This window comes from Mobula birostris, chromosome 22 (assembly GCF_030028105.1).
Source record: "Mobula birostris isolate sMobBir1 chromosome 22, sMobBir1.hap1, whole genome shotgun sequence".
NCBI classification, from domain to species: Eukaryota; Metazoa; Chordata; class Chondrichthyes; order Myliobatiformes; family Myliobatidae; genus Mobula; species Mobula birostris.
Genome location: NC_092391.1, coordinates 5,569,179 through 5,591,234, shown reverse-complemented (window position 1 = coordinate 5,591,234; position 22,056 = coordinate 5,569,179). Strand labels below are relative to the sequence as shown.

Here is a 22,056-nt window from a genome sequence, read left to right as displayed (position 1 = left end):
AATCGGTTCATACATTACCACTTCAGAATGCACTCCCAAGGTGGAGGAGAAACACCTTATGTTCCCTCGAGGTAACCTCCGACCTGACGGCATGAACATCGATTTCTCCTTCCAGTAATATTCTTCCCTCCCCCTTCTCTTCTTCTATTCCCCATCTAGACTTTTACCTCTTTTCCTCAACTACAGTACCTATCACCGCCCTATGGTGTGCATCCTCCTCCCCTCTCTCCCATGATCCACTGTCCTCTCCTATCAGATTCCTTCTTCTCCAGCTCTTTGCATTTTCCACCTATCACCTCCCAGCTTCTTACTTCATCATCCCTCCCCCCACCCATCTGGCTTCACCTATCACCTTCTAGTTTGTCCTCCTTCCCCTTCCTGCACCTTCTTATTCTGGCATCTTACCCCTTCTTTTCCCGTCCTGATGAAGGGTCTCAACCCAAAATGGTGATCATTTCCATAGATGCTGCCTAACCTGCTGAGTTCCTCCAGCATTTTGTGTGTGTTGCTTTGGATTTCCAGCACCTGCAGAATCTCTTATTACTAATGATAAAGCTTTCACCTGAGGAGTACTGTATCTCTCCATCCAGATTGAATCAGGGTAGTGTGTACAAGGCGCTTTGCAGTTACTGAGTGTGGATTCCCCAGCTATACACCTTACATCTGTGAACCCCACCAAATAATGACCCCCCCATCCAGAAGGACAAGGGAAGGAGAATTCTTTTATTAATCATTCAGATGACACTGTGGACAAGACTAGCATTAATTACCCTTGAAAAGGTTGTGATGGTACGAATGAGATGTAATTATTCTTGGATTTTAAAATAATTTATTAGGTACACTTGTACGCCCACTCATTAATGCAAATATCTAATCAACCAATCATTGGCAGCAACTCAATGCATAAAAGCATGCAGACATGGTCTAGAGGTTCAGTTGTTGCTCAGAGCAAACATCAGAATGGGGAAGAAATGTGATCTAATTGACTTTGACCATGGAATGATTCTTAGTGCCAGATGGGGTGGTTTGAGTATCTCAGAAACTGCTGATCTCCTGGGATTTTCATACACAACAGTCTCTAGAGTATACAGGAAATGGTATGAGAAACAAACAAAAAAATCCAATGAGCAGCAGTTCTGTGGGTAAAAACACCTTGTTAATGAGAGAGGTCAGAGGAGAGTGGCCGGACCGGTTCAAGCTGACAGGAAGACTCAAATAGCCACATGTTACAACGGTGGGTTGCAGAAGAGCATCTCTGAATGCACATCATGTCAAATCTTGAAGTGGATGGGATACAGCAGCGGAAGACCACAAACATACACTCAGTGGCCACTTTATTAGGTACAGGAAGTAATTAATAAAGTGGCTATTGAGTGTATAGCTCATAAGGTTGGGCTGATCTGTTTTCTTTGAATAGCAAACGGTCAGATAACCGTGGGTGGGTCACTGGGGTGAAAATCCATTCATTTTCCTTTTGTCTCGGTTGGAATTTTCAATGTTATTTCCAAAAGCAGCCTGACTGGTATAGAGATTATTTTTTCTATGTTCTTGACTTTAAACCACAAAACACTGAAAGATGATTAAATAATGCAGAGAAGGGATATTTTAAATTTAGAGATACAGCACAGTAACAGGATCTTCTGGTCTAACAAGACTGTGCCGCACAATTACACCCATATGACCATATTAGTAACACGTACATCTCTGGATTGCGGGAAGAAACCAGAGCACCTGGAGGAAACCCACGTGGTCATGAGAAGAATGTGCACAAAGCAGCAGAATTGAACCTGGATTTCTGACACTATATTATGTTTATGTTCTTGGTTTTAACCATCGAACGCTGAAAGTGGAGCAAATAAGGCAGAGAGGGGAGCTGAGACCAGGTGAGGGGGAAGTTGGAGAAATGGCATTTGTTTTACAGTTGTGTCACAAATCCACAGTATCTATGCCTTTACTTTCTGAAAACCCTCACCTCTTCTCATTACTATCAATAGGGAGGAGGTATAGGAGCCTGAAGACCCACACTCTATGATTCAAAAGCAGCTTCGTCCCCTCCACCAATCAGATTTCCATGAACCCATAAACAGTACCTCACTACTTGTGATCACTTTTTGCACTATTTATTTATGAGTGGTGGTGCAGAGATACGTCTCTATCAAAGGAGGTGTAAGGTGCTCCTTCCCTCCAATAGCCTGCAAGTCACCCTTGGGCAAGGTATAGCACCTGCTTAGTCCCCCAATCAGGGTCACGTGAAGCTACGGAGCAGGCAGTGGATGGTCGTACGAGCAGCTGGTGCACATCACAAATCCTGGTTATATGACCACTGATGCCAGGCAGACAATCTCTGAAAAGTATTGATAACGGCTGGGGTCACCCACCTTGCAAAGACACTGCCCGGAAGAAGACAATGGCAAACCATTTTGCCAAGAATAATCATGGTCACGAGATCCTGATCACCCACATCATATGACACCGCACATGTTTATAACTATTTTTTACAGTATGTTTTTTTATAAAAATATATCAGAAGGTTATGTATGAGCAAAATTTTAGATTGCTCTGAGTAAGTTATAATTATATTTTATTAACTTATTTATGGTAATATTTTAATTTATGTGCCGTGTGTGATATATGTTGTGTGTGTGCACCATGGTCTAGAGGAACATAGAAACATAGAAAATAGGTGCAGGAGTAGGCCATTCGGCCCTTCGAGCCTGCACCACCATTTATTATGATCATGGCTGATCATCCAACTCAGAACCCTGCACCAGCCTTCCCTCCATACCCCCTGATCCCCGTAGCCACAAGGGCCATATCTAACTCCCTCTTAAATATAGCCAATGAACTGGCCTCAACTGTTTCCTGTGACAGAGAATTCCACAGATTCACCACTCTCTGTGTGACAAGTTTTTCCTCATCTCGGTCCTAAAAGGCTTCCCCTTTATCCTCAAACCGTGACCCCTCGTTCTGGACTTCCCCAACATCAGGAACAATCTTCCTGCATCTAGCCTGTCCAATCCCTTTAAGATTTTATACGTTTCAATCAGATCCCCCCTCAATCTTCTAAATTCCAACGAGTACAAGTCCAGTTCATCCAGTCTTTCTTCATATGAAAGTCCTGCCATCCCAGGAATCAATCGGGTGAACCTTCTTTGTACTCCCTCTTGGCAAGGATGTCTCTCCTCAGATTAGGGGACCAAAACTGCACACAGTACTCCAGGTGTGGTCTCACCAAGGCCTTGTACAACTGCAGTAGTATCTCCCTGCTCCTGTACTCGAATCCTCTCGCTATAAATGCCAGCATACCATTCGCCTTTTTCACCGCCTGCTGTACCTGCATGCCCACTTTCAATGACTGGTGTATAATGACACCCAGGTCTCATTGCACCTCCCCTTTTCCTAATCGGCCACCATTCAGATAATAATCTGTTTTCCTATTTTTGCCACCAAAGTGGATAACTTCACATTTATCCACATTAAATTGCATCTGCCATGAATTTGCCCACTCACCCAACCTATCCAAGTCACCCTGCATCCCCTTAGCATCCTCCTCACAGCTAACACTGCCACCCAGCTTCGTGTCATCCGCAAACTTGGACATGCTGCATTTAATTCCCTCATCCAAGTCATTAATATATATTGTAATCAACTGGGGTCCCAGCACTGAGCCTTGCGGTACCCCACTAGTCACTGCCTGCCATTCTGAAAAGATCCCGTTTATTCCCACTCTTTGCTTCCTGTCTGCTAACCAATTCTCTATCCACATCAATATCTTACCCCCAATACCGTGTGCTTTAAGTTTGCACACTAATCTCCTGTGTGGGACCTTGTCAAAAGCCTTCTGAAAATCCAAATATACCACATCCACTGGTTCTCCCCTATCCACTCTACTAGTTACATCCTCAAAAAATTCTTTGAGATTCGTCAGACATGATTTTCCTTTCACAAATCCATGCTGACTTTGTCAGATGATTTCACCGCTTTCCAAATGTGCTGTTATCACATCTTTGATAACTGACTCCAGCAGTTTTCCCACCACCGACATTGGGCTAACCGGTCTATAATTCCCCGGTTTCTCTCTCCCTCCTTTTTTAAAAAGTGGGGTTACATTAGCCACCCTCCAATCCTCAGGAACTAGTCCAGAATCTAACGAGTTTTGAAAAATTATCACTAATGCATCCACTATTTCTTTGGCTACTTCCTTAAGCACTCTGGGATGCAGACCATCTGGCCCTGGGGATTTATCTGCCTTTAATCCCTTCAATTTACCCAACACCACTTCCCTACTAACATGTATTTCGCTCAGTTCCTCCATCTCACTGGACCCTCTGTCCCCTACTATTTCTGTAAGATTATTTATGTCCTACTTCGTGAAGACAGAACCAAAGTAATTATTCAATTGACACACATCAAAGTTGCTGGTGAACGCAGCAGGCCAGGCAGCATCTCTAGGAAGAGGTGCAGTCGACGTTTCAGGCCGTGACCCTTCGTCAGGACTTCAATTGGTCTGCCATGGCCCTGCTCCCCATAATCAATTCACCTGTTTCTGTCTGTAGGGGACCTACATTTGTCTTTACCAGTCTTTTCCTTTTTACATATCTATAAAAGCTTTTACAGTCAGTTTTTATGTTCACTGCCAGTTTTCTCTCATAATCTTTTTTCCCCTTCCTAATTAAGCCCTTTGTCCTCCTCTGCTGAACTCTGAATTTCTCCCAGTCCTCAGGTGAGCCACTTTTTCTGGCTAATTTGTATGCTTCTTCTTTGGAATTGATACTATCCCTAATTTCTCTTGTCAGCCACGGGTGCACTACCTTCCTTGATTTATTCTTTTGCCAAACTGGGATGAACAATTGTTGTAGTTCATCCATGCAATCCTTAAATACTTGCCATTGCATATCCACCGTCAATCCTTTAAGTGTCATTTGCCAGTCTATCTTAGCTAATTCACGTCTCATACTGTCAAAGTTACCCCTCTTTAAGTTCAGAACCTTTGTTTCTGAATTAACTATGTCACTCTCCATCTTAATGAAGAATTCCACCATATTATGGTCACTCTTACCCAAGGGGCCTCTCACGACAAGATTGCTAATTAACCCTTCCTCATTGCTCAAAACTCAGTCTAGAATAGCCTGCTCTCTAGTTGGTTCCTCGACATGTTGGTTCAAAAAACCATCCCGCATACATTCCAAGATATCCTCTTCCTCAGCACCTTTACCAATTTGGTTCACCCAATCTACATGTAGATTGAAGTCACCCATTATAACTGCTGTTCCTTTATTGCACACATTTCTAATTTCCTGTTTAATACCATCTCCGACCTCACTACTACTGTTAGGTGGCCTGTACACAACTCCACCAGCGTTTTCTGCCCCTTAGTGTTATGCAGCTCTACCCATATCGATTCCACATCTTCCCGGCTTATGTCCTTCCTCTCTGTTGCGTTAATCTCATCTTTAACCAGCAACGCCACCCCACCTCCTTTCCTTTCATGTCTATCCTTCCTGAATATTGAATATCCCTGAACGTTGAGCTCCCATCCCTGGTCACCCTAGAGCCAACTATATCATAATCATTAATAACAATCTGCACTTTCAATTCATCCACCTTGTTACAAATGCTCCTTGCATTGACACACAAAGCCTTCAGGCGCTCTTTTACAACTCTCTTAGCCCTTATACAATTATGTTGAAAAGTGGTCCTTTTTGATGTTTGCCCTGGATTTGTCGGCCTGCCACTTTTACTTTTCTCCTTACTACTTTTTGCTTCTACCCTCACTTTACACCCCTCTGTCTCTCTGCACTTGTTCCCATCCCCCTGTTGTGAACTAACCTCCTCTCGCCTAGCCTCCTTAATTTGATTCCCACCCCTCAACCATTCTAGTTTAAAGTCACCTCAGTAGCCCTCGCTAATCTCCCTGCCAGGATATTGGTTCCCCTAGGATTCAAGTGTAACCCGTTCTTTTTGTACAGGTCACGCCTGTGCCTAAAGAGGTCCCAATGATCCAAAAACTTGAATCCCTGCCCCCTGCTCCAATCCTTCAGCCACGCATTTATCCTCCACCTCATCGCATTCCTACTCTCACTGTCGCCAGTTGTATATATGTACAATCAGATGACAATAAACTTGAACTTGGTAGGGTGGGCACAACAATGTGGGTCTTAGGGGCTGTACTGTGCCTTAGTGGGTATGTTCTATGCTCTTTGTTCCTATTGAGACTTGCAGTGATGATTTTATATGTATTCCATTGTACTGCTACCACAAAACGGCAAATTTAATGAGCAATGTCAGTGATAATAAAGCTGATTCAGACTCTGATAAACCGGGCATTGTTCAGCTGCCTGTGAAGTTCACCTGTGCTGGAAGTAACTCCGGAGAATGTAAAAGTGTGAAGCAATCTGGATAAGGGGCTGCATTGCAGATACATCTGACCCACTTACATCACAGCTCGTGAAACACCAGCAGCAGCTGCAAAACGCTCTCATTGCTGCTCACTTCCCTCACTTCTCATCTCCCTTCAACTCCTAGGGTTCAAAATCTCCTGCAGTCACTGAATTCCAGCGCCTGCTAGTCACAGGGCTTAGTTTAGCTGGTTACAGCAGGACATTTTGGTCTTTCTGTAACCCTCTGAGAGTGTACTTTGTGGCACCAGGGACTGAGGTTGAACATCTCACCCAAGATTCTGAAGGTGGTCCAGCCAATGGTTCATACAGGTTCAGATCATCAGACATAGGAACACACACAAAAGGTTGGAGGAACTCAGCAGGTCAAATTCCTCCAGCGTTTTTTGTGTGTTGCTTTGGGTTTCCAGTATCTGCAGACTTTCCTGTGTTTATGATCAGACAGGGGAGCAGAATTAGACCATTCAGCCCATCAGGTCTGCTCTGCCATCCAGAGCTGATTTATTATCCGTCTCAACCTCATTCTCCTGCTTTCTCCCCATAAGCATTGACATCCTTACTAATCAAGAACCTGTCACCCTCCACCTTAAATATATCCAATGACTTGGCCTCCATAGCCATCTGTGGCAATGAATTCCACTGATTCACTACCTTCTGGTTAAAGAAATTCCTCCTCATCTCCGTTCTCTTTAGCATTTCTTTCTTCAATGCTTATTCACAATTCAGATTGAGATTTGATTCAGATTTATTTATTTATCACATGTACATCAAAACATACAGTGAAGTGAGTCATTTGCATTAACAACCAACACAATCTAAAGATAACCCAGGGGCAGCCCACAAGTGTCGCCACATATTCTGGCGCCAACATGGCATACCCACAATGCTCATCAGAACAATACAAGCAACAACAACAAAACAAAACCAGAGCACTGCTAGCAAATCAAGACCCTTTCCCACCCACTCACACAGACAGGCCTCTAACCATAGGACAGGCCGTCTCTGGGTCTCCCGTCCTTGGCCCCGATCTCACAGACATCAGGCCTCTGACTTTGCTGACTTTGATGTTTGACCTTCAGTCTTATCTCTGGATTTGCTGAGTTCCGGGCTTCGACTTTCAGCTTTGCCCTCCAGACTTCGCCGACCTTGGGGTATCGACCCCAGGACTTGCAAATATTAGGTCTCTGACCTCCAGATATGATGATCCAGAGGCTTTGTCCTTCGAGCCTCTACCTCCTGGCTCACAGACCTTGGTCTTCAACTTTGGCCTCTGGGTATTGACCCCAGGCCAATCAATAGGTTTCAATAAGTACATTTAATGTCAGAGAAATGTATACAATATACATCCTGAAATTCTTTTTCTTTGCAAATATCCTTGAAAACGGAGTGCCCAAAAGAATGAATGATAGATAAATGCTAGAACCCCAAAGCAACCCACCCCCCGCTCCTCCCTGCCACTCACAAGCAGCAGCAAAGCAACGACCTCCCTCCCCCACCAGCAAAAAAAAGCATCGGCAACCCCCACTGAGCACTCAAGCATGCAGCAAAGCATCAGTAAAGACACAGACTTGCAATACTCCTAGACTACTCGTTCACCTGGTAATTCAACATGCTACAGACTCTCTCTCTCCCTAATAAGGGAAAAAGTGGTGTCCCCGTTTCACAGTGAGAGGGGAGGCATAACAAAACAACTTGCTGATTTACTATGTTAGAAGTCTGGTGCATCGCTTCTTCCGAGCTCTGTGCCCAAAGAACTCGGGTCTCTGGGCACACAGCCAGCAGCCAGCTTGCTGCTTTCTTCCATCTCCCACAACACACCAGTTTTCTGCAGCGGCACCGACCTCGAATCCGTCCACCTCCAGAGCCACAAAACTCCGGGACCCTGAAGGTGCACTAGTCTTCTAGGCCGCGACCTTGGCATATCGAAAAATGGCCAGTTGTGAGACCCAGAGGGTGGGTCCCATTTCCGCAAAGGACCAAAGTCAGCGTGTAACTCCAGGTCAGGGTCTTCAAAAGAACCCTGAAAGGGGAAAATAGAGATATTAAAGATAGAAATAGAGCTGTTTCTGAAGATGCAAGCAAAGGATTCGCTGTTGGGCGCCAACGTCCTCCTAAGCTCATGGGTTTGATCTTCTGGCCTTGACATCTGGACTCACACGAACCTCCAACCCTAGAGACACCACAAACCCCAATGGCCAATTGTCTTTGAAACCCCATCTCTCTTTAAACATCAGCTTTTCCTAAACTTCCCTAAAATATCTCCCCTAAACTTTCCTCCACTCACTTTAAACAGATGTCCCCTGGTACTGGCCATTGCCACCTGGGGAAACAGGCGCTGGCTGTTCATTCTATCTGTGCTTCTTATTATCTGATACACCTCAATTAAACTGCCTCTCGTCCTCATTCTCTCCAAAGAGAAAAGCCCTTGCTTGCTCAACCTTTCCTCAGAGGACGTGCTCAAAATATAAATATACTTATTGTTTATCACAGAGTCATAGAGCACTACAGCTCAGAAATAGGCCCTTTGGCCTATCTAATCCATGCCAAACTATTATTCTGCCTCATCCTATCGACCTGTACACGGACCATAGCCCTCCATACCCCTTTCATGCACGTATTAACCCAAATTTTTCTTCAATATTGAAATCGAACCCTCAACTATCACTTTCACTGGAAACTCATTCTACACACGCACCACCCCTGAGTGAAGAAGATCCTCCTCATATTGCCCTTAAACATTTCACCACTCACCCTTAATCTACACTATGACCTCTAGTTCTAGCCTCACCTAACCTCGGTGAAAAAAGCCTGCTTGCATTAACTCTATCTATACCCCTCATAACTTTGTTGTTGTTCGTCCATCATTGATGTCGAAGAGGACCTCGACACCTCGAGACTAGCGCGTGATTTGGACTTAAGTGAGGGAGAGTTGCGCAGCATCAGCCTCACTCTCTCTTCCCAATTCCCATCTGGATCCAGTGGCAAGACAGAGTCTAGACGGCTGGAGATGGGACTAGGCGCAGTGGATGACCAGGACGTCTTCTGTGTCTTGTCCTGCTCTACACGTTCCACGACGCTTGCAGAGACTGCCTTTTTGACCATTGGAACTTCTGCTGGTCTCGTCCGCTCAATCCGCCGGAGTCTGTCTTCACATGCTGGGATAGACAACTCCCTATCTCACCGAGGGTTTGAGACCCGTCGGCTACCCTCACCTGGTTTGGCCGGCTTGTCGAAGCCGTTGCCCGGGGTGTGGCCGCTGTCGCATGCAGACAGCTATGGGGAGCCACAGGTGAGAGTTGAGTGCCAGGTGGGGACCAAAGGTGGACTAACCGCCCTGAAAAGGACGCGACATGTTCCCCCACCAGAGGTGCAACCCCTCCCTGACACCCCATATACCCCCATAATTTTGTATACCAATATCAAATCTCTCCTCAATCTCCTACGCTTTAGGGAATAAAGTGCTAACCTGCATAACCTTTCCCTATAATCAAGTCCTGGCAGCATCCATGTAAATTTTCTCTGTACTCATTCAATGTTATTGATATCTTTCCTGTAGGTAGGTGACCAGAAATGCACATAGTCCGATTGTTGCACAGTTGCTGAGCAGATGCTGTTTAACCTGCTGAGTTTCTCCAGCACGTTGTCTGTTGCTCCAAATATATTGCCACTTTTGCTCCAGAAATTAAACTCAAAGTGCTTTGTGAAAGACACTGTGTTAGATACACCTGCTCCTTAATGCAAATGTCGCATCAGCCAATTATGTAGCAGCAACTCAATGCATAAAAGCATGCAGACATGGTCAAGAGATACAGCTTTTGCTTAGACCCAACATCAGAATAGGGAAGAAAGCTGATCTAAGTAACTCTGAATGTGGAATGATTGTTGGTGCCAAATCGGGTGGTTTTGGTATCTCAGAAACTGCTGATCTCCTGGGATTTTCATGCACAACAGTCTATAGAGTTTACAGAGAATGGTGCAAAAAAATTTTAAAAAACATCCAGAGAGTGACAGTTCTGTGGGCAAAAAAGCCTTGCTAATGAGAGAGGTCAGAGGAGAATGGCCAGGCTGGTTCAGAATGACAGGAAGGTGACAGTAAGTCAAATAACCAGCCGTTACAACAGTGGTGGCAGAAAAGCATCTCTGAACACACAACACATCGAACCCTGAAGTGGATGAGCTACAGCAGAAGGAGACCACAAACATACACTCAGTGGCCACTTTACTGGACAAAACAAGTGCCTAATAAAGATGCCACTGGATGTAAATTACCAGTTCCAAAGCACCAACTTGAAAGAATGATGAAATTTATAGTCCTACCTGACTGCAAGAGGGATTAGATTAGGACTTCCCCATTTTCACATATGTATATACTTTGTATTCACCTACATAGTGATGATGGAGGTGGTTAGGGAAGAATTATTGCCAGTAGTTCCAGGATAATCACTGTGTTGTATCTGCTACAATCCATACTAATGAAAGTGGAACACCATGACCTCCACGTGAACACAACACTCCTGAGTTTATAAAATTAGTGGGAAAATAATTATTTTGATGCAAACTATAATTTAGAAATATTAATGTTGCATCTTATCTTATTTACAATTTACTGACTGTTTATTAGGCTATAACTGTTTCTTCATTAATAAGGGCACCACTGTAGCGTGGGCATTAGCGCAACAGTATTACAGCTCCAGACATCAAAGTTCAGTTCGAGCGCTGTCTCTATGGAGTTTGTACATCCTTCCCCATGTACATGTGGGTTTCCTCCGGATGCTCCAGTTTCCTCCCACAGTCCAAAGACATAGCAGTTAGTGGGTTTGGTAATTGTAAATTGTCCTGTGATTCGTCTAGGGTTAAATCGGTGAGCTGCTGGCGTGGTGTGGATTGATGGGCCGGAAAGGCTTGTTCCAAGCTGTACCTCTAAATTAATAAAATAAAAATACATAACATAATCAATCAAATATTGGACCAAACAATCTGATCAATGTAGAGAAGTACTTCAAATCAATGGTTTAATGCACTTATAATATGATTCTCCAGTAAGGCATGTGGATAGACAAATAAAAGGTTCAGAAATCATTATATAACTTTGCTTGCATGTGTGCCTACAAAGCAAATGTCCCTTCAGAGCTGAGTCAGCATAATCAGACATGCTTTGACTTTAAGTTGACTTTGATCTTCCCTGAACCTGCCTACTGTCTGGACACCAGAGGTTCAAACATGTTCAGTATTCATCACCCCAAACATAAAAATCCTGCTGCCAGTGCCAACCATCATTTATTTACATAATTTGAATGCACAGTTGGGAAAACTTGTTTTTTTTTAATGTATTTCAAATTTTATTCATCAGTTCAGTAGAAATTCCAAACCAAAGTGCCATATTGAAAAGTCTCAACAGAGTGAACATGGAGGGGGTGGTTCCTATAGTGGGGGAGTCTATGACCAGAGGGCACCGCCTCAGAATGGAGGGGAATACATTTAGAACAGAGGTGAGGAGGAAATTCTTTAGCCAGAGGTGGTGAATCTATGGAATTCATTGTCACAGATGGCTGTAAAGGGCAAGTTATGAGTATATTTAAAGCAGAGGTTGATAGTTTCTTGATTAGTCAGGGTGTCAAAGGTTATAGGGAGAAGGCAGGAGAATGAGGTTGAGTGGAAAAATAAATCAGCCATGATGGAAAAGCAGAGCAGACTCAATGGGCTGAATGGCCTAATTCTGTTCCTATGTTTATGCTCTTATGGTTAATACTCTCCATGATTTCTATCAGCACCAGTGCCCCACAAGGCTGTGTGCTTAGCCCTATTCTACTCACTTTACATTTATGACGGTGTGGCTGAGCACAACTCCAATGGCATATTCAACTTTGATGGTGACATCACGGGTGTAGACCAAATCAAAGGTGGTGATGAATCAGCATATAGGAGGGAGACCGAGTCACAACAAGCTCTTACTCAATGTCAGCAAGACCAAGGAGCTGATTATTGACTTCAGGAGAAGGAAACCAGAGGCCCATGAGCCTGTCTTCATCAAGCAAACAGAGGCAACTTTAAATTCCTCAGTGTTATTATTTGGAGGACCTGTCCTGGGCCCTGCACTAAGTACAATTATGAAGAAGCACGTCAGGGCCTCTACTTCCTTAAGAGTTGGCAGACATTTGGCATGACATCTAAAACTTTGACAAAATTCTATGGATGTGCAGTGGAGAATATATTGACTGGATGCATCACAGCCTGGTATGGAAACACCAATGCCCTTGAACAGAAAATCCTACTAAAATTAGTGGATACGGCCCAGTCCATCAGGGGTAAAGCCCTCCCCGTCACTGAGAAAATCTGTAAGAAATGCTGTCACAGGAAAGCAGCATCCATCATTAGGGACCCGTACCACCCAGGACATGTTCTCTTCTCGCTGCTGTCATCAGGAAGAAGGTACAGGAGCCTCAGGACTCACCCCACCAGGTTTAGGAACAGTTATTGCCCCTAACCATCAGACTCTTGAACTAAAGCAGATAATTTCACTCACCTTCTCTTGCCCCTTCATTGAATGGACTCACTTTCAAGGACTATTCATCTCATGTTCTTAATATTTCGTCGTCCTGGCTATCCCTCGAGGTCGAGGATGATGATCTTCATTCTGAAGAAGTGGCCCACAGAGTGAAGACGCCTGTGCGTGTATTTGTTTAATGTGTACTTGACGTTGCACTCCAAGAGGCACACGATACTTCACAAATCAACCAACTGATTCCAATGGCATGGAAACCATGACGATTGGAGCTGATGGATTTGTTGCAGCCTTCATCCGCCTTCACAGCCGTTGAGTTCAAAGTAACTTCATCCGCCTGTTCCACCGTTGAGATCTTGGTTGGATTGTTCTTTGTCAGGGACCTCACCCTTGACCTTACCGCCATGGGTGACCCTACCAGGAGCATAGCTCCAGACAGCATTGCTCTCGGGATCACAGGACCACACAAGCTCCTCCACCACGACAAGGTGACAATCCATCTTGATATCTATTGCTTTTTGTACTTACACTGTTTGTTGTCTTCTGCACTCTGGTTGGACGTCCAAGTTGGGCAGTCTTTGATTGATTCTGTTATGGTTATTATTTTATAGATTTATTGAGTATGCCTGCAAGAAAATGAATCTCAGGGTTGTACAGGGTGACAAATATGTACCTTGATCATAAATTTACTTTGAACTTTTGAACTTTGATTGTGGCAAATGAAAAAAAATTCCAAATACTATAATTTAAAAACAATCTGTTCTGATCTGCTTCCTCACTGGATAAACTGGTGCTGGGGCAAGAAAGACTTGGTGCTTTATTCAAGATCCCTGAGCTCTGAAGAGGAGGCCTAAGGGTCAAATCAGAAGTCCGGGCCTGTTGGCCAGAACCAAGTATGAAAATCTTTGTGAGTCCAGCGGGGAGTTCGAAGCCTAATGTCCATTGGCTCGCATCCACTGTCTGCTGGAGGCTGGAGCTGGACGCCTGTCCTGGGGTTAAAGGTCTGTGTATGTGTGTGGGTGGGTGGGAGGAAGGAACAGGGCTTGTTGACACCGTTGGTGTTTTGTTGCTTGTTGTGTTCTGTGAGCATCATGGGCACTTGTGGGCTGCCTCCTGCACACCCTTGGATGTGTTGGTTGTTAATGCATTGTTCCCTCTAAGCAGTGTGGGAGCACGGCTGCACAGTAACTGAAATGCTCCCGCACACATAGACTTCGTTGCTGTGCAGCTGCAATTTTCTTAACATTTAAACATTTAAAGTGCTGCACAGTTTTCAGGCCACGTAAAAATGGCTGGTCCACACTGCTGTAAAAAAAATTAGAGGGAATATTGACTGTATGTTTCAAAGTACATGTGATAAATAATCTTGTATGTTGAATCTTGAATCATTGCACTATGACCATGACAGTGTTGCATTGACTTCAGACAGGGCAGTGCAGGGGTCCTTATGGAGTTACACAGCACAGAAACAAGTTGTTTGACCCGTTGGGTCTGCACCAAACATCAAGCATTCCAATTACACTAATGGTATCCTAATCCTAATTTATCCTCATTTAACATTGATAAATAGTTAATTATTATCACAATTACCAAGGTACAGTGGGCCCATCACTGTCTGTGAGGATTGGTACGTTCTCCTCATGACCGTGTGGGTTTCCTTAGGGTGCTCCAGTTTCCTCCCACATTCCAAAGATATACTGGTCAATAGGTTAATTGGTCACATGGCTGTAATTGGACAGCACGGGCTCGTTAGGCCAGAAGGGCCTGTAACCATGCAATCTCTCTAAACAAAATAAAATATAACTTCCATTTGCATGCTATCCATACAGGCCATTTCATCATACAGTAACAGTGACTGAGGTAGTACAAACAAAAACAGGAAGAGACCACATTCACATATGAGAGCTGGGTGTAGGTTGGGAGTCTTCCTCAATGACACTGGTTCTGTCTAGAGCCAGGAGTCCTTCTGAATGGAATATTCAAGATTGTTTAATGTCACATCCAGTATGCAAGTGTAAAGGAGAACAAAATAATTGTTACTACAGATCCAATGAAGCTCAAAAAACACAATACGATAAAGAACACAATAAAAATTTTAAAAACATGATAAAAATAAATATATAAGATAACTTATATACATAGATTATACGGCCATAAAGTGACACTAGGCACAGGAATGTCTGTACATAAAGTGACTGACAGGAAATGATAAAGTAGTGCCGGTTGGGGGTGAAGAGGGGTGGATTAATAGGTGGAGGTGTTGATCAGTCTTACTGCTTGGTGAAAGTAACTGTTTTTAAGTCTGTTGGTCCTGGCATGGATGCTACATAGCCTCCTCCCTGATGGAAGTGGGAGAAACAGTTCATGAGTAGGGTGGGTGGGATCCTTCATGATGTTACTGGCCCTTTTCCAGCACCTTCCTGAATATATGTCTTCCTTAATGACACTGGTTCTCTCCAGGAGTCCTTCTGAATGGAGTATGACAGTCAGACAGAGGTCAGACTATTGCCCTAAATGGTCAAACACATTACTGGATCCTTTGTCCCTCTCAGAATAAGCTCATTGCTTCTTGTAAAATACTTCAGGTAATGTCAATTTTAATATAGCAAATAAAATGGATATCGTGTATTCAGAGAGGTGCAGAAGCCTACAGTAACACGCAAAATGCTGGAGGAACTCAGCAGGCCAGGTAGAATCTGTGAGAGGAACAATCCTTCAGCAGGACTAAGAAGGAAGAGGGAGGAAGGCAGAATTAGAAGGTGGGTGGAGGTGAAAGAGTACAAGCTGCTGGATGATGGGTGAGACCAGGTGGGTGGGGGAGGAGGAAATTAAGTAAGAACCTGGGAGGTGATAGGTGGAAAAGGCAAAGGGCTGGAGAAGGTGGAATCTGATAGTGCAGGAGATGCCTAGATTGTTTGGTCTTGTATAGAGTTTCTGAAAATAAGTTGGTAGCTCCCAGGACACTACATCTCCACACAGCTGTCCTCTATTATGACTCTCCTATTGAGCCCAAACGTGATAAGCACTTGCCACATTGTGCACCGCTGTTTGCAAACTCATACACTGTTTTACTTCACTGCATCATTTAACGTCACTGACCTTTGCTGCAATAAACCAAATGTTCGGGTTGCTCGGAGTCAGTTTATTTATTTAGAGATACAGCACGGATAAGGGCCCAACCAGCCCACCGACCCGTGCCAGCCAGGCAACCCACCTATTTAATCCTAGCCGGATGATTTACAATGACCAATTAATCTACTAACCAGTACGTCTGGATTGTGGGAGGAAACCAGAGCACCCGGAGGAAACCCCACGCTCACGGGAGGAACGTACAAGCTTTCTTACAGAAGACATGGGAACTGAACTCCGAACTCTGATGGCCTGAGCTGTAACAGCTTCATGCTAACCACCATACCACTGTGACCCAAATCAGAAACCATCACATCAGCAGGTCAGCTGCACGAATAATGACCTTGGGGAGAAACCTTGGGTTTCTCCTAAGTAACCTCACTGGGATTCCCTGTGTCTCTGTTTTTCAGAGGATGAAGAGCAGAGGGGAGATGAGACGGTGCTCAGAGGGCCAGACCTATCTACCCCTACCTCCATTCCTGCACCATCAGTCAGACATCTACACATACATTTTCTGCTCTAATGGCATCTCCAAGTTTGCAGATGATACCACCATAGTGGCCACGACCAAGAAAGCTCACCAAAGCCCCTGTTTCCTCAGGAGGTTAAAGAAATTTGGCACGTCCCAAACAATTGTTACCAATTTTTATCAATGCTCCATAGAAAGCATCCTGTCCAGATACATCACGTGACTACTGAGAGTTGTAGTCATCGCACAGTACATCACAGGAACCAACCTCCCCTCAAAGGACTCCATCTAAACTTCCTACTGCCTCAGTAAAGTAGCCAGCATAATCAAAGAACCCATCCAACACGGACATTCTCTCTTCTCCCATCAGGCAGAAGATACAAATGCCCGAAAATTGTACCACCAAGCTTACAAACAGCTTCTATCCTGCTGTATAGGAAGGGAGGAGAAGATGGCAGCGTGTCGCAGCGCGCGTGGCTGTTCCGAATGAATATTGTATGTGTAACTAGGAGGGCCGTGCACAATCCGGATTTGATGGAGGCAGCCGTGAGAAGCACGGAGGAACACCTGGAGTAACTTCTGAAATGCCTGCTTCGCTGCCGCTGCTACTGTGGGATCGAGAATCTCTGGAGACGAAGGCCCCAAATCCTCGGCTTTGCCTATTGCCTGTTGCCGGGGCTGGGGTCGAAGCACTCGGCAGAGATGGTGCTCGGTGCTCAGTGTCCGAGAGCTGGTTGGAGGCTCAGAGTTTTTGGACGGACTCGGAGTCGGACTGTGGTCAGATGCTTCCGGGATGCTGCATTGGCAAGTTGGCGGCGCTGGAGGTTTACCGTCTGCGTGAGATGATGGGACTTCCGAGAGACTTTGAGACTTTTACCGTGCCATGGTCTGTTCTTATCAAATTACGGTATTGCTTTGCACTGTTGTAACTATAAGTTATATTTATGTGCTTTTTGTTAGTTATTAAGTTGGTTTGTCATGTGTTTCTGTGATATCATTCTGGAGAAACATTGTATCATTTCTTAATGCATGCATTACTAAATGACGATAAAAGAGGACTGCGTGTCCTCATAATCATAAACTATTGAATGATTCCCTTGTACAACAAGGTGGGCTCTTGAGCTCACAATCTATATCATTAGGACCTTGTGTCGTACTGTCTCCCTGCACTGCACTTTCTCTGTAGCTGTTACACTCTATTCTGCACTCTCTTATTGCTTTAAGATGTTCTACCTCAATGCACTGTGCAATGATTTGAACTGTATGACCAGCCTGCAAAACAAGTTTGCATACAGTGTACAAGATCATCTAAAAGGCAGAATATACAGTTGATTACCTGCCATACAGAAGTAAATTTCTAAGTAAATTCCTGATCAGCTTTCTGTGTGGCTTGATCCAAATATCCGCTATCCCGTGTAGTATACATTTTGCTGATGTCCCATTAACAGCCATGACCCTCACAGCTGTGTTCGACGGTCTCTGGTTTCAGTTTATCACTTAAGGACTGCATTGCCTTATGACAAGGAGATGACAGAGAATCTGTTAGGCCACAGACTGAGTAAAGCTACAATTGCTAAATAAAAAGCAGAAACTATAAATCCGAAATAAAATTAGAAGATGCTAGACATATTTGGACAATGTCTGTGGAGAAGTGGAGTAGTTCTGATGAAGGGTCCAGGTCCAAGACGTCAAATGCTTACTCATCTCCATAGATGTCGGCTGACCCGCTGAGTTCCTCCAGTATTCTGTGGGGAGATGAATGTTTCTAGGGGGTGACATTTCATCACAGTAGGAAAAGTCAAATATCAAACTTGTTTTACATCGAAGGAAGAGGGACGGAGAGAGCAAAAGGTTTGACCAAGAGAGGCCAAAGGACAGAAATGCTGTTGGTGTCAGTCACTGGAAAGAGGGTGGGGAATGAAGATTTGTTAATTAGGGATGATCCATCTGAAGAAGATACATTCAGAAAGAGATGAGCAAGGACTGAGAAGAGTGAACGAGAAGATAGATTGTGCAACAGTACATATTGTGGGGTGCAGAAGAAATTTAAGAGGTCTAGAAAACTGGCTATGAGCAGATTTCACCAACCTCTGGATATTGACCCCAGAGCTGACTGATCACAGGTTTGACCTTCGGGCCTCGTCCCTAGAACTCTTCCATCCTCAAACCCTCAAGGTCTGGGACTGAAAGCTGAAGATGGGACTAGACATTTTGGCTAATGGTGGCAAGATGGGCTGAATGCCCACACAGCAGCATTGCTGACAGAGCTGGTGACTCACAGCTTCAGCAAACCAGCTTCGATCCTGACCTTCAGCGCTATCTCAGTGGAATTGGCAATGTTCTCCCCATGACTGCATGGTTTACCCCAGGTGCTCGGGTTTAACAAGGGCAGCATGATAGTATAACACCTCACAGCATCAACAACCAGGGTTCAATTCCCGATGCTGTCAGTAAGGATTTTGTACATTCTCCCTGTGACCGCGTGGGTTTCCTCTGGGTCCAGTTTCCTGCCACATTGCAAAATTGTGGACATGCTGTGTTAGCACCAGAACTGTGGCGACACTTGTGGGCTGCCCCCAGCACATCTGCGGATTGTGTTGGTTGTTGCCACAAACAACACTTTTCACTGTATTTGTCACTGTACATGTGACAAATAAATAAAGCTAATACCAAAGATATGTGAGTTCATATTTTAATTGCCCATTGTAAATTGTTCCTATCTATAGTTAGGGGGTAGATTCTCAAGGTTCAAAGCAAATTTCTTATCGAAGTACATATACTCTATTTCACCATATATAACCCTGAGATTCATTTTCTTGTGAACACTCAGAGTCAATACAAAGAAACAGAACAGAATCAAAGAAAAACAACACACAAACCAAGATGAACAAACAACCAATATGCAAAAGGCACTCTAACAAAGAAGGCCTCTCCTATTTCTTTTAGAGCAATGACCCCCCCCCAGCACAACATATTGATCTGTTGACTACGCATGCACTTCGTTCTCTCTCTCTTGCTGCAATGTGAATACACCAGCTAAAGCCATCTCCAGCAACCGTGCTTTTATTTAATCAATATGTAGTTGTGCACAGACACAAATTGGCGACGAGTACGAACCTGAATATCAGAAAATATCACGAACTGCACCGACAGTTATGGGACGAAACAGGAGAGTTAAACAGCACAAGAAGGCTGTCACAGATGCTAACAAATGCGTGAGTACAGTGTATAGCAACAGAGAAAGGCACGCTGAATTTGGGATAAAAATAATGTGGCGATGGCTTCAGTCAGGAAAGTTGATGAATCTGTTAGCACTAAGGAAGGCTGGAAGTTGTATATCAAGAGGGTTGAACTGGATTGTAATGCAAACAACATGAAGGAGCAAAAGAAAGCCCCAATACTTCTTAGCTTAATGGGTACAAGAATGTACAGTCTCTTACGCAACTTAGTAACCCCTGAAAAGCCAGCAAGCAAGACGTTCAATGAAATTGTTACAATTTTACGAAATCACTTGAGCCCTAAACTGCTGGGAATAGCTGAGATATTTAGATTTTACAAAATGAACCAGTCAAAAAATGAAAGCATTTCTGAATACATTGCAAAACAGTGTAAACTTTTCCATTACTGTGACTTTACAGGTGAACATTTTGATGCATTAAGGGACAGGCTTGTATGTGGCATGCATAGTCAAAGCAAGACTACTGGCAGAAAATGACCTAACCTTAGAACGGGCATTGACTCGTTAGAGACTACAGCAAAGGAAGCAGCAGAACTACAGAAAAGGTTAGAATGTAAAATGCACAGAATGTTCCTGAATGGTGCAAAAAGCCAAAAATGTTATCGATGTGGCAAGTCCACCCATGATGTAAATGACTGTTGGTTCAAAGAAAAAGTCCATGTCACAAACAAGCTTACATAGAGAGAGTGTGCTAGGCAGACAAAAAGCACAACCAAGTGAAGAGTCTCAAACACAAGACTAAGCCAATGCATAAACTTACCAAATGTAAAACAGAATAAGACACCATTGAGTCTGACAAAGGTAAACTGTCATACCTAGAACTGCATAGTATAACTGAAGCAGATCACAAAATCATCTGGATCACAATAGATGTGTCTGGTGTAAAACTGAAAATGGAGCTGGATACAGTGTCAGCTTTGTCTATAATTCCAGAGACTGACTACAACAGATTGTTTTCTAAGAAACCATTAGAGAAGACCTTAGTGATGCTAAAGACTTACACAGGTGAAGAAGTGTCTCTCAAAGGAAAACTGAAAGTAAATGTGATGTATGGAGACCAAACACAACAGTTAGAGTTTGATGTATTGAAAAGTGGAGGACCAGTACGTTTTGGATGTGAATGGTTGAGAAAAATCCAACTAGGCTGGCACTCGATCAAAGCTGTCAGGGTGTCATCAACAGGCAATGGCAGCCCAAATGGTAGGACTGACCAGGGACTGTCATAGCTGCTTTAATGCTAAAGAGAAGGTGTTTGAGAAAGGGATTTGTAAACTCAAAGGCATGAAGGCCAGAATTGAACTGAATTGAACAGCAATACCAAGGTTCCATAAACAGCAACCAATTCTTTATGCACTATGTCTTAAAGTGAATGCTGAACTTCAGAGCTTAGAGCCTCTTTTCTCCTATGACCGCGTTCCTGTATATGGTTCTAACTCCATAATCAAGTTCACAGACGACACCACGGTGGTTGGTCTGATCAGAGGGAATGATGGGACAGCCTACAGGGATGAGTCCAGCACCTGGCTACGTGGTGTGTCGACAACAATCTGGCCCTTAACACCCAGAAGACCAAGGAGATCATTGTGGACTTCAGGCATACCAGGAGTCACACTCACGTCCCCATCTACATCAACGGAACTGTAGTGGAGCGTGTATCAAGCTTCAAATTCCTTGGTGTCCACATTTCCGAGGATCCCACCTGGTCCCTGAACTCCTCCATCCTGATCAAAAAGGCGCAACAGTGCCTTTATTTCCTGCGGAGCATGAAGAAAGCTCACCTCTGTCCCAGGATACTGACGGACTTTTACCGATGTACCATTGAGAGCATACTCACCAAATGCACCTCAGTGTGGTATGGCAATTCTCCTGTATCAGACCGCAAAGCACTCCAGCGTGTGATGAAAACAGCCCAGCAGATTATCGGCACCCAATTGCCCACCATTGAGAACATCTACCATAAATGCTGCCTGAGCAGGGCAAAAAGAATTATCAGGGATGCATCTCACCCTAACCATGGACTTTTTACTCTCCTCCCATCCAGTAGGTGCTACAGGAGCCTCCGCTCCCACACCAGCAGGCACAGGAAGAGCTTCTTCCCTGAGGCTGTGACACTGCTCAACCTCTCATCACAGCACTAAGCAGTATTGCATCCGTATTGTACTGTCTCAGTACTTTTATATTTGCGTGCTGTAGCACTTTTTTTATTTGCAGTTATTTTGTAAATAACACTATTCTTTGCATTTCTGGTCAGAGGCTAAATGCATTTCATTGGCTTTGTACCTGTACTCGGCAATTGACAGTAAAGTTGAATCTAATCTAA

At 44.1% G+C, this 22,056-nt stretch overlaps 1 long non-coding RNA gene across 3 annotated transcripts in view; it reads right to left on the bottom strand.

Moving 5' to 3' along the window:
- Positions 1-7,911: 7,911 nt before the first annotated feature.
- Positions 7,912-22,056, bottom strand: part of LOC140186177 (uncharacterized) — a 79,041-nt gene continuing 64,896 nt past the window's right edge. For 2 of the 3 annotated variants that reach the window (XR_011882802.1, XR_011882803.1), the window contains one exon: positions 7,912-11,318. This is a non-coding gene — a long non-coding RNA (uncharacterized lncRNA). Of the gene's footprint in view, positions 11,319-12,921; positions 13,527-17,834; positions 18,012-22,056 lie in introns of all 3 variants that reach the window. The other variant, XR_011882804.1, reaches the window with a different exon arrangement.